Genomic DNA, 12,210 nt, shown 5'->3' with positions numbered 1-12,210 from the left:
ATTCTACATAAATAAATTTAGATTATAAACGGATCGATCTATTTTTGATCTATTTATTAAATAAGTTAGTTTCAATTTTAAATTTTAAATATATTTAATTAATTTTGAATTATTTAATAATTAAATTGGGCCATAATTAGATTCATTTAATGTATTTAAAATCTGTTTAATCTCTTTAAAATATATTCCTGACATATTTAATCTAATCTACTTAATTTATTTAAATCTATATAATTTTTCAAAAATTTATTTAACTTGACCCGATATGTTTAATAAATAAATGATGTAAATCAGATTAGATTATCTATTAAATAAATTTAAAATTTTAATTTTAATCCGCTTAAGAAATAAATTAGATTTGGGTTAATAAATTTTAATATAATTAACATCTGATTCGATTTATATATAATGCCACCTGATCCAATTGCGCCCCTTCGAGTAGTACATCGAGGACTGTCTTGTTTGTTTCCACTTGTTTTTTCTTCTTCAAAGTAAAATAAAAGAAACAGCAAAAAAAATAACATAATAAATTTAAATTACAAAATTTAATTTATTTATTAAATAATTTATATTTAATTTTAAATTTTAAATTTATTTAATTTATTTTTTTTGATTTGTTCAATAATTAAATTGGGTTCTAATTAGATTCATTTAATACATTCAAAACTGTTTAAAATATAATTTATTAAAATTTTATTTAACTTGACACGATCATTTAATAACTAAGTTACATAAATCAGATTAAATTATCTATTTAATAAATTTAAATTAAAATTTTAATTTGTTTTATAAATAAATTAAATTTAGGTTATGCACTTGCCTTGTTTGTCCTCACTCGTTCGTTTCTTCCTCGAAGTAGAAAAAGAGGCAACAAAAGAGGGGAGAGAGAGAGAGAGAGAGAGATATTAATGAAGTAAAGAAATAAAGAAAGGGTGGTGGTAGGTCTTGCAGTACGTGTTAAAGTGACTGAGAGAGAGAGAGAGAGTGTGTGCACACCAGGTGGTGACGGTAATGGGGTGAAAGTGGTGGGGGTGACGGGAGTCAGACTGTCAGATACGGATTAAAAAATAATATTGTTTGAATGCTGTCGAGGGAGGATGGTGCAGCTTTAGGCTAAATACGTATTTAGAAAAACTAACAAAGCTGGAGACTGAATTACTTTTTATATGGCCATTTATTTTGAAGATATTATGTGAATTAGACAGAAAAGCTGTCTATCCAAAGAGGAGGGGTTGGGTTCGGTCACCTATGCAAAAAGAATTTTGAGGACGGATAGTATCACCTTAAAAGATGACTTTATTATAGTGACTAAGTGAATTTGTAATTTTTGGAATCGAAGGATAGCCACGAGCATACAGAGATTAGTGTCTGATTGTCGCTCGATCGAAATTGTTCATATATTTCAAAAGATGAATAGAGCTACACACTGTATCGTCTTTTTTGTTGCTCATTAAGAAGTGTTATAGTTTGAAACGGTATGTTTTTATTATTATTTTTTAATTTTAGTAGATATATTATACGAATTATTTATAAAAAAGAAGAGAGAAAGGAATAAAAAGATATTAATGAAGTAAAGAAATAAAGAAAAGGTGGGGTAGGTTTTCCAGTACGTGTTACAGTGATTGAGAAGAGAGAGTGTGTGTGTGCGCGTGCCAGGTGGTGAGGGTAATGGGGTGAATGTGGTTGGTGTGACGGGAGTCAGACTGTCAGGTACGGATTAAAAGAGAAACCGTAAAATATTGTTTGAACGCTAAGAGATAAAAGAAAAAGATTTTTTGTGGGGGGAGTTCACGCGACACGACGTGGTCTTGGGGCTCGTGCTCTGCAGGGAGACCAAAACCGGCTTCGTGGAAGCAGCAGCACGACGGACTCCAAAAAAAAAAAAAAACAAAGGAGAAGTGGTGGAGAGATCGAGGCGGGAATTGGAAAGCGTACAGGGGAGTTGGGACAAAGAGAGAGAGAAACGGATGGCCACTGCGACCGTCACCCACTAGCGCTGCTGCTGTGGTTGATGACCGTGCAGTGGGCCGCAGAAAAGATTCTCTCGGCGTGGTTGTGTTTGTCTTCTTGCCTGCAGGAAACTTTTGCGAGGCATGTGAAGCTGGCCCAGCCCCTGAAACAATCCAGTCTATTGAAAACAAATAACCATACTTCAACCACACTGATTAGCTGGATCTGGAAGGACCCTTACAGTGTTGGCGGAATTTACTCTTTATTTTGTAATATATGATTGATGGTGAAAAATATCGTGAGACGAACGGGACGGTAGACTAGATGGCGGCGTATATTGCGAGCCACTCAGAAGGTACTCTTTGGGTTGGTGGGGATGACATGCCTGGTGCATTCCAAAACCTTTTGTTTGCAGATTCTACTGGATGTGTTCGTACCCGATAATAGTATGAATTGCCCGTTTTTAGCAAAAAAAAAAAAAAAAAAACCACACTAGCAAGATACTGTAGTACCTTTCAAAAAGTACTTATGTATAAAAAAATAATAAATAGAGCTGTCGATTGTTAGGAAAGACCCCTTCACTAGATGAAAACTTTCCTATCTTTGTGTGAGTAGAATGAGAATACCACAATAATTAATCAATGTAAGAACTACCAAAAAAAATCAAACCACAAGAGAGCGACAAAAATTTTTAGGTGGAAAACCCTCCAATATGAGGGAAAAAAACATCGGACCTAAGTCCACCATAAACCTCCACTATCAACAATAATGGGCTTATATAGTATCTTCTCTAGGCTAAACTAGAGGATCACATACATCAAGGATCTCTTCTTTGGATCACAAAAAAAGAGTTTATATGAAAAAGAGTTTAGGCTCCAATAATAAAATGAGAACAATCTCACCGAGTGTAGGTTTGCACAAGGTTCTTCTTTTTCTTGAGATGCCTTGAATAAGATCTTCACCTCCTTCTTGAGATGGATTCCACAAGCACTTCATCAAGATGGCTACCCTCTTTTTCTTCTCATCCACTTTCCAATAGAATAATGAACGCTAACCCCCTCTTTTTCCTCTTTTTGTTTCCTTTTCTTTTTTCTCTCCTTTTTTTCTTTATTTAAATTGCTGGGTCCCACCTCATATAAGGTGGGACTCGGCCAACATGCTCGTACCTGATAATAGTATGAATTGCCCGTTTTTAGCGCAAAAAAAAAAAAAAACAAAGAACCATACTAACAAGATACTGCAGTACCTTTCAAAAAGTATATATGTATAAAAAAAATAAATAAAGCTGTCGATTGACTTACATTTTATATAGTATAATATTTTAGAAAAATTTTATGGACCGACCAAAATATTCATTCTTCACAGTTTTATTAGATTGTTACTTTTGATTCTCTGTTCAGTGTAGCTATATCAGAATTGTGTGAGTAGCCGTTGTATCCAAAAAAAAAATCTAAAATTATTATTATTATTATTATTATTATTATAATTAATTATATTTTTAGAGAAAAATTAATGGAATAAGTGATTGGATGATTTCTTACGTGTGACTGATCATAATGAAGTTATGATCATTTGGGAGCATTGAGGCCGTCCTTCCCGCTTTGCATCTCTTTCTTGGTTCGGATTGCTCTAGATGCATTCACGCTCATCTAGCATGAGTTGCCGGTTTATCAAAAAAAAATATATATATATATAATTTGGAATACCTTCTATTTATCTCTAAGTTATTATTTTGAAAGTAGCTATTGTTGGGTGTATTTATTCGAGAGCGCTATAAAAAAATTTATGTTGAATCTTTCGCACGAAAGAACGATTTTCTTTCTTTTACGATGCAAGAAAGATATTGGAGTATTTCAAAATTTATGCAAGGTGTTGTTGGGGGAAAAAATGGACCATTCCATAAATACAATTAAAGCATCCAAATCCGACAGTAAGGTCGAGCTCATGTAGGCTGCCGAGCTCATTCAGGCCGAGCTCCGAAGGCTGCCGAGCTCAGAAGGCCGAGACCAGAAGGCCGAGCACAGAAGGCTGTCGAGCTCAGAAGGCCGAGCACAGAAGGTCGAGCACAGAAGGCCGAGCTGACCTCAAAAGACCGACCTCGTCGTCCACATGCTGCGGCCATACCCTGCAGCAGCCTTACCGCACCATGCTTTACTTGCCGGCCACGCCACGACATATCAATTAGGAACCATACCCTGCTACGACTGTCAACGCCTCACCATTCCCAAGAATGGATTGCACTGCACGTCACAAGCAAGCTATGACTGCACACCATCTCCTCCCATGATGGGAACGGGGCATCCACGGCAACTCATTACTTCCACGCCCGCGTCGAATCGTGACGGTAACCCATTAATTCGTCCAGTCACATCACAGGTAACCTGGCACTCCTCCTATAAAGGGGAGCTTCTCCTTCTAAAAAGGGGCTTCTTCCTCCCAAGGGAGGGCTTGGAACTTTTATTTACAGTCCATCTCCTTCTCCAAAATTAAGCCCCCCTCTGGCTTAACCCCGGCCACCGGTTTGTTGCAGGTCCTCCGGAGGACACCGCCCGCCGACGTACCGCCATCCGCCACTCTCGCCGGAGCTCCTCCTCCTCGGTCCGCGGCCATCTCCGGGTCCAGTTTCCAGCAACATGTGTGATTCCTGGACATCACGAAAGAAAGTTGATCATTCGGTTGCACGAATGATCATACAAGTGGCCAGATCAGCAAAGGAAAAATATTGCACCCTACAACGGAAAAATGAATGGTGCATTTTGATGGGAGAAGGTGTTTGTGCACGGATGTATTTGTTAGAATATGCTTTGATGGAAGAATTTTAATGAAGTTGATAATTTCCAACTAGCTAACTGGCATCTCCCCAATAATGATGATCCTTCATTAATTTCCATAATTTCCAACTTGCGTGTACAATATGATGCATTTTGCCGAGCATAACTCTTAACGGCACCGTGTCAATGTCCAAGCCAATTCTCACACCATTCTCCATCTGGAATAAAGTAGCAACACGGTTGCTTTTTATCTGCAAAAAGTGGTTATGACTTTTTCAGCGTTTGGTACGTTTGTTGCATGGTTGATGACTTTAGAGGGACTTAGAGAAATTCACTGGCTCCAACAACTAGTTTTTCGTCCAAAATAGCTAGTTGGAAAATAATTTTTGAGTTTCTTAATCGTGCATGAATCTTTAAATGTTTTTTTTACTTAAGCCTTGATTCTCATTAGATTAAGAGTTTAAATCCATTCAAATCTAATCCACAAGCATCACGATCAGCTCGTGGCCAGCCTCGATGAGCCACTATGATACTATTTGCCACAATCCAAAACTTCACTCAAAATGGCATCATACACATGCTTGCAGGGATGAATGTTTTTCACATTTATACCGGCAATGGCTAGGTGGGGCAAGTTACTTTGCCACAATACCTCCTTGTGCTCGAAGGGAAGTACTTTATACCTGCAGTGTGGCAAAGGCAACTGGAACAACGGTAACAGTGAACTAGATGGACATTTAGCTCACTCAAATAGACTAATGTTTGTCGAGCACGGATCTTTTACCATTTGTGGGATGTATTGCAGAATGCTATACAACCTCCGACTATGAATAGATAAATCGCCATCAAATAAGACGGTCCACAAGTGCTACTGCATCATACACGACGTGTGTTGTTTGATGGTCGTCCATCTTCTGATAGCGGCTATCAAGAGTTTCACAGTATTTTGCAGTGCGACCCTCGTAGAGAATCTTAATTGATATCTGCCACCGAATAGGAAAGTATATGCCTATCCCAACCTAGACAAACACCTACAAATAACAATTGCCCTACCGAATGGATAAACTTGTGATATTAATGTATTAGACCAATTATTTCACTTGTTTAAATTTGAACTAACCCAAAGTTGCCCTCATTTAACCCATTTTCATGTTCATGACAGTCTTTCTTGAAATAGGCTCCAAATAATTGTATTACAATCGTTAGATAGTACATCAGCTTTGCAACCAATTAACCATCATCTTTGTTAACCAATTTTATTACTAGAAGAAACTAGCCATTTTCAAAACATAAAGCAAGAATTCATCTGGATCCACATGTTAGCAGAGTCCAAAATAACTCCAGGTTAACAAAACTCTTCCGAATAAATACTTATGATCGAATTTCAGTTAGATGGTATTTATGATTGAATTTGGATTCTTAGTCCAGCAAAAAAGTTAGTAATTAAACCAAAAGAGTATGCGGGAATTTGTGTCAGTATATATTTAGTCTCATACTGGTTGTTCCCTTAGAATAAAGTAAATGTTGTCTCCCTATACTCCGCTCTTCGGCCTTTACCGAGAAGAAAAAAGTAAAATGAAGGCAAGATAGACATGGCAGATTCGGATGGCAAAGCCAGGTTAATCGATAGACCAGTTGCGAATAAAACTATTTCTAATGCATTGCTACCAGTTTTTTTTTTTTTTTTGCTCCAACAATCTTTCGAAGAATTCACAATCATCATCTCTTCGGTCCAACAACCTCCAGAAAATTGAGATTTTATGAAGATGACTCTGCGCCCTAGCCGATTAAATTTAGGACAAACAACCAGCAAGGAGGTCTTCCTTCTGTCGCAGATCACTACTCCGGCACGCTTTACCTCATCAATTTAGTTGGTAAGGTTTCCAATATAATCTCGATTCCATTGTTTGAGTGTCCCCTTTGTCTCCTGCGCCTTCTATCAGCCAATCAAAATAGACGTCTGTATCCGAAAATATTACTGCTACTCAAAACAAGCACACAGATATCTTGAATAGAAAACATTATTACGTCTCATTGTCCGGCAGACTTTTACCGCAACAAAAGCTATTGATGTAGTTGGTGGGGTAATTACCTACCTTTTAGGCTCCATCTTGTTTCTGGCTGGCAAAATAAATGCAACCTTGGGTGGCCCTAGGGGCGGTGGAGGGTATGCTGTTATGAAATATTTGGACGATGGTGAGTGATGGAATGACTTTTTAGACTAAGCATGTGTTCAGAAAGAACAATAAAGCCGCAAATTGGATGGCTTTTTATGTGGCCTGCCGCTCTAAAGGTATCCTATGGACTCGTTTGGTTTGCGGAAAAAGAAGAGAGGAAAGTGTGGTCAACGGGAAAGTAATGAGATGCATTTTGTTTGGTTAGAGTTTTTAAAGGAGAAAGATGAAAAAGTTGTATTCCCATAGGAATACGATTCCCACATTTTATGAGAAAGTCTTTTCCATGAGAAATATGAAAAAGTTACTTTCCCATGAGGCGAGAATCACTCCATCTTTTTTTTCCAAAAAAACCCTTCAGCATTAAATAGGCATTAAAGACCTAATTTTTATTAAGGATATAATACGAATTACACATAACTTTTTCAAAAAATTAGATGGTCAACCAAACATAAGCGCTCTGAATATCTGTCACTTTTCCATATTTAATCAAACATGCCAAAAGGACATTTCCAAGCATTCTCTTACTAGGAATCTTCTTCCCAAGAATCATATTCCTAGGAGGGAAAATGCTTCTCGCAAACCAAATGAGCCCTATAGGTTTGAGAGACAGAGTTGTTTAGAGCTCTTCGAAACTTGTTGTTTTTTTATTTTATTGGACGTATCCATACTTACAATATATGAAATGCCCGCTTTAGCGCAAAAAAAATAAAAATAATAAATGCAGCCTTAAATAAAAAAAACAAAAAGAAGAAAAAGAAATAACAAACGGGCTTTGATATTGACATTAGACAAACTTGTTAAAACCAGTAACCAAATTTTTATATGGTTGAACTTTTTTTTTTTTTTTTTCGGGAAAGAAGCCAATGAATGTAGTTGCTACGTTAACTTTCCCTGGCGAGAGGAGGCAATAGAACGGCGGTGGGAAGCTGAACATAGTGGTTAAAGAAATGATGATTAATTCTTTATATTCACCTCTGTCCAAGGAAGAAAAATGAGTCAATTGGATTCCTTGCAACCAACGTAATCAAATACAAAGGATAAAGCTGAAATAATTGTTAAAGGTAACTTGACGAACTAGAAATCCTAAGATCTCCAAAAACTTTAAATCCCTATAGCAAAGGGCACAAAAGAGACTTCAAATCAAAATTCTGAATGAAGTACCTTCAAGATCCACAAGACCCGTTAAGTGATAAAGATGAGATTTTGATGAGTTGGATCAGTTCACAGAATATCAGAAATTTTTCATGGACAACATGGATTTTTGTTTCTTATATTGTACATTATCCTTCAATATTCCCCCTTTTCTTCCATATGTGTTGGGGAGTCTCCTTGGCTTACTTTTTGATTTCTCTTTGGCTTGTCTGGGTAGGTTGACTTGGAGATACTATGTGGGATACTGCTTCCGCTGAGCCTCTTTCGTGTACCACCATGGGAAGTCATGCACCCTTCTTATCTATGTCTGGTAACAAGTTTTTGAGGCAGGCTCTCTCACTCTCTCTCTCTCTCTCTCTCTCTCTCTTTACTACAATCTAGTATGGATATATCCAAAAAAGTTAAAAGACAACATATCCTGGAGCACATTAGGCAACTCCCTCTCTTCAACCCAAAGAGTATCTTTAAAGTGGTTGGCCACATATAAAGCCACCCAGTCGGTAGTTCCGTTGGCCTCTTTATAGACGTGCTTAGCCTGAAAAGCCATCTCGCCACGAACCATAACCCTGATGTCTCGAATCAAAGGATAGTACTCGTCTATACCGCCAACACTCTGTTGGACCAAGCCAATAACTGTAGTCGAATCTCTCTCAAGCAATATAGCTCTAGTCTGCAATACATGCCGAGCATAACCTAGACCAACCCATATTAGTTCTTCTTTTCAACGCTTCTTCTTTGTTGCCACGGGGATGTTTATTATGATCATACTCTCTTGGAATACTAGAGGCTTGGGCCTTCCTACTAAAAGGCGAGCTGCTCGTGAGCAGGTTCAGGAATCTAAATGCGGCATCTTCTTAATTCAAGAATCCAAGCTTTGTTCTCCGTCGGTTAGAGTTCTTTTTTTTTTGATGAAGAGATTCAGTTAGAGTTCTTCAATCCATTGGGGGTGCTAAAACTTCAGATTGGGCTTATCAAAATGCATTGGGCTCAGCTGGTGGTATCATGATCGGGTGGAGTCCAATCTTATTCTCTCAAACAGAGGAGTCCAATCCATTAAGACATACTCGGTTACAGTGGAGCTGCGTGGCACCTCTCTAAAAACATCTCTATCATCTCTTCTGTTTATGGCCCTAATGGTAGAGCCTCAAGAGTGGATTTTATGATGAGCTAGCTGAAATCAGAGGAGAATTCAGAGGACTATGGTTGCTTGGTGGTGATTTTCAACATCACCAAGGCTCCTCAAATAGAAAGAGGAAATCCACAGGGTGTGCATGACTCCTTAGCTTTCATGGATTTTGTGAGAACCTGTGTGGGTGTGTGTTTAGTCCCACATTAGTTATTTTGATAGGTCGCAAAGCTGGTCGCGAATAGCAATTTGATTGAAACTGAAATACCTCTCTTCGGGTGAGAACAAACCACAAATAGTTTGGATAATCCCTCTCTTCACACGAGCACGTTGGGAGCACCGTGGTTTATCATTATTCGTTAGGTAGGTCTTGGATACTTATACAAGATCAAGTAACCAAAATAATACTTTCAGGCTAGCCATTTTAGATGAGGTCTTGAGTTGTTACAAATGGTATCAGAGCAGACTAACCTATAACCTATGTGGACTAGGAGATACTGCAGCACGGATCTATTGGAGCTGACCATGGGCCGATCATGGTGTTTGTAATTAGATTTGAATATATTTAAACCCTTAGCATGTCTAGGACGTCAAAGTAGATCTTGAGTACTTACACAGGATCAAGAAATTCAAATAATATCTTCCGCCTAGCCATTTTGGATGAGGTCGTAGGTTGTTACAAAATTTTATCTCTTCACTTCAGCTCTTCAACATTGATCTCAAGGGGAGGGATTTCACTTAGATCAATGGCAAGGCTGGACTGCTTTCTTTCTCCTTCGGTTGGGATGACCTGTCCCCATTGGCGGTACAGAAGGCTTTGGTTAGTTCGGCATCAGATCATGTACCAATCGTTCTTGACTGTAACATGAAACCTCCAAATCATTATACTTTCAAGTGCGAACTTTGGTGGACGAAGGAAGTCGGTTTGGATGAATTGGTTCTTGGGTATTGGCAGAGTATTAGAAGATGTTCTAATTCAGCCGCCAAGTGGGTCGACAATTTAAAGAGACTTCGTGCTGCCCTCAAGAACCTCAGAAATTCGAAATCTCTCCCTTCTTGCAAAATGGGCTTGGAGATTGATTGTGCTTCCTGGTGTTGGTGAGTGGCAGTGAATCTATTTGGAGGGAAGCAAGTTTTACGACTGCTCACTACACGAGAAAGTAGATTTGCCATGCATGTCAGACGACGACCCTTCAGAGCCTACCTAGTCTGGAAATTGTGTTTTCTTTAAGCTTGGTAATGGTGAAAACATTAGATTCTGGGAAGATTGTTGGCTAGGACCGATTCTCTTTGAATCCTTATTTCCATGATTTGTTTCTTAGAGCAGTCAAGCGGAACGTCTCAATTGCTTCCTTATGGAGGAGCAAAAGGGCGCACTTGGAATATCAAGGTCTTTGGTCCTCTCACAGTCCTCAGAGTCAAGCACAAATGGACCAATTGCGGGACTTGCTCTCATCTGTTCATCCTATTGATTATGTTGATGTGCTAGTGTGGAAGCCTTGTCGAGATGGGGAAGTATAGAGTTGATTCATGCTACAAGTTCATTAATAGCGGCAGGAATTCGTTATCAATTCTACAAGATGATTTTAGAAGGCTCCAGTACATGAAAAGGTGAAAGTATTCATTTGGCTAGCCCTAGAAAACAAGCAACATATTAGAAAAAATTTGGCAAGGAAAGGTTGGAGGGTAAGCGTAGGCTGCTCCTTTGGTGGTTTCCGCTCTAAAGACTGCTTCTCCACCTTTTTTTTTTTTTTTTTGGCTGAAACAAAAGAGGAATGGAGGAGGAAGGGACAAGCCTACCCCCGCGTAGCAGCCCCCACTTTCACTGGGCGAAAATGTTCGATGCGGGCAGAAATGACCGTATGTTGAGCACCCCTGCCGGTTTTACTCATACCCTCCCCACCGTGGGTCGGGCTTCGGTTATCCCTCTGAGCTCACAGCACGAATACCACATGTAAGTACATCGCACCTAGCACCGCCAAGGCTACCAGCAGAGCGATACGCCCTTCTAGATCCCGTGTCCGAGCAGGAACCACTTGATTGGAAGTAAGGCCATGTTTCCACTGGGCTACTACCTCAGTGGTCTCACATTTTCATTCGCTCTCTATGTGCCAAGCATTGTGGTCTCTCTTTTATCATGTTAAATTTTTGCCGGTTTGCCTCCCATTTAACTTCTTTTGGTCTACAATGGAGAAGAAAATTCAGGGCATCTAAGAAAAGGCCGGGATCACTTGCTCATGCACTCATGTGGAACATCCGGCACGAGAGAAACTCAAAAGGATCTTCTTGAAAAGAAAAGCATCGTCTGCCTCTGTTTTGCATAAAATATTATACTTTTTTTCCATGTAGAAATACCTTTGTAATGCCAAAACCTCTGTTTCCCACGACTATCTTTTAGATAAGCTGTCTTCTCTACGTGTATAATTACCAGCCTCCTTGTAAATATGTCTTTTCTTTCAATAAAGTTTGGGAGAAGTTACTCACTCCCTCCATTTTAGATCAAAAAAAGAATTGAATAATTAAATATTTGATGATATTATCTGTAACGATCTGAAACCTTAGTAAAAAAACTAGTTAAGAAGATTTTTTTTTTTTTGGTAAGTATCCAAAATTTTTTCAGCACATAGAGATGAGAGTAAACACACAGCTGCACAGACTTTCAAAGATGAGGAAGATGGTTGATATCAGGCCTGGTCATGGACGCTGCCATCACAGTTGGAAGGGAGAGACCTAGAGGCCTAGCGCCTGAGTATGCGAGCTCAATCCAGGGTCCCGCTGATAACCAATGTTGACAAAAAAATAATTCACTTCTCTAGAAGCAGTGAAAGAAGTTCTAGCAATAGCATTGCACTAAAAAAAATGGTTATTTTCTGAGTTAATGTCCAAGATTGTTCCTTCCATGTTACAATACCCGCAGGAGACTGGTCAGCAGAATAGCTAGAGTCTTGAGTTTGAAATTTAAAAAAACTAAATAGCAAACAGTGACATTTTCGATGAAAACCCTTCTCCCCTAACGTCAAATCTGCAAGAAAAT

The sequence above is a fragment of the Phoenix dactylifera genome, unplaced genomic scaffold (assembly GCF_009389715.1).
Source record: "Phoenix dactylifera cultivar Barhee BC4 unplaced genomic scaffold, palm_55x_up_171113_PBpolish2nd_filt_p 000447F, whole genome shotgun sequence".
Taxonomy (NCBI): domain Eukaryota; kingdom Viridiplantae; phylum Streptophyta; class Magnoliopsida; order Arecales; family Arecaceae; genus Phoenix; species Phoenix dactylifera.
This window is presented reverse-complemented; position numbering follows the sequence as displayed.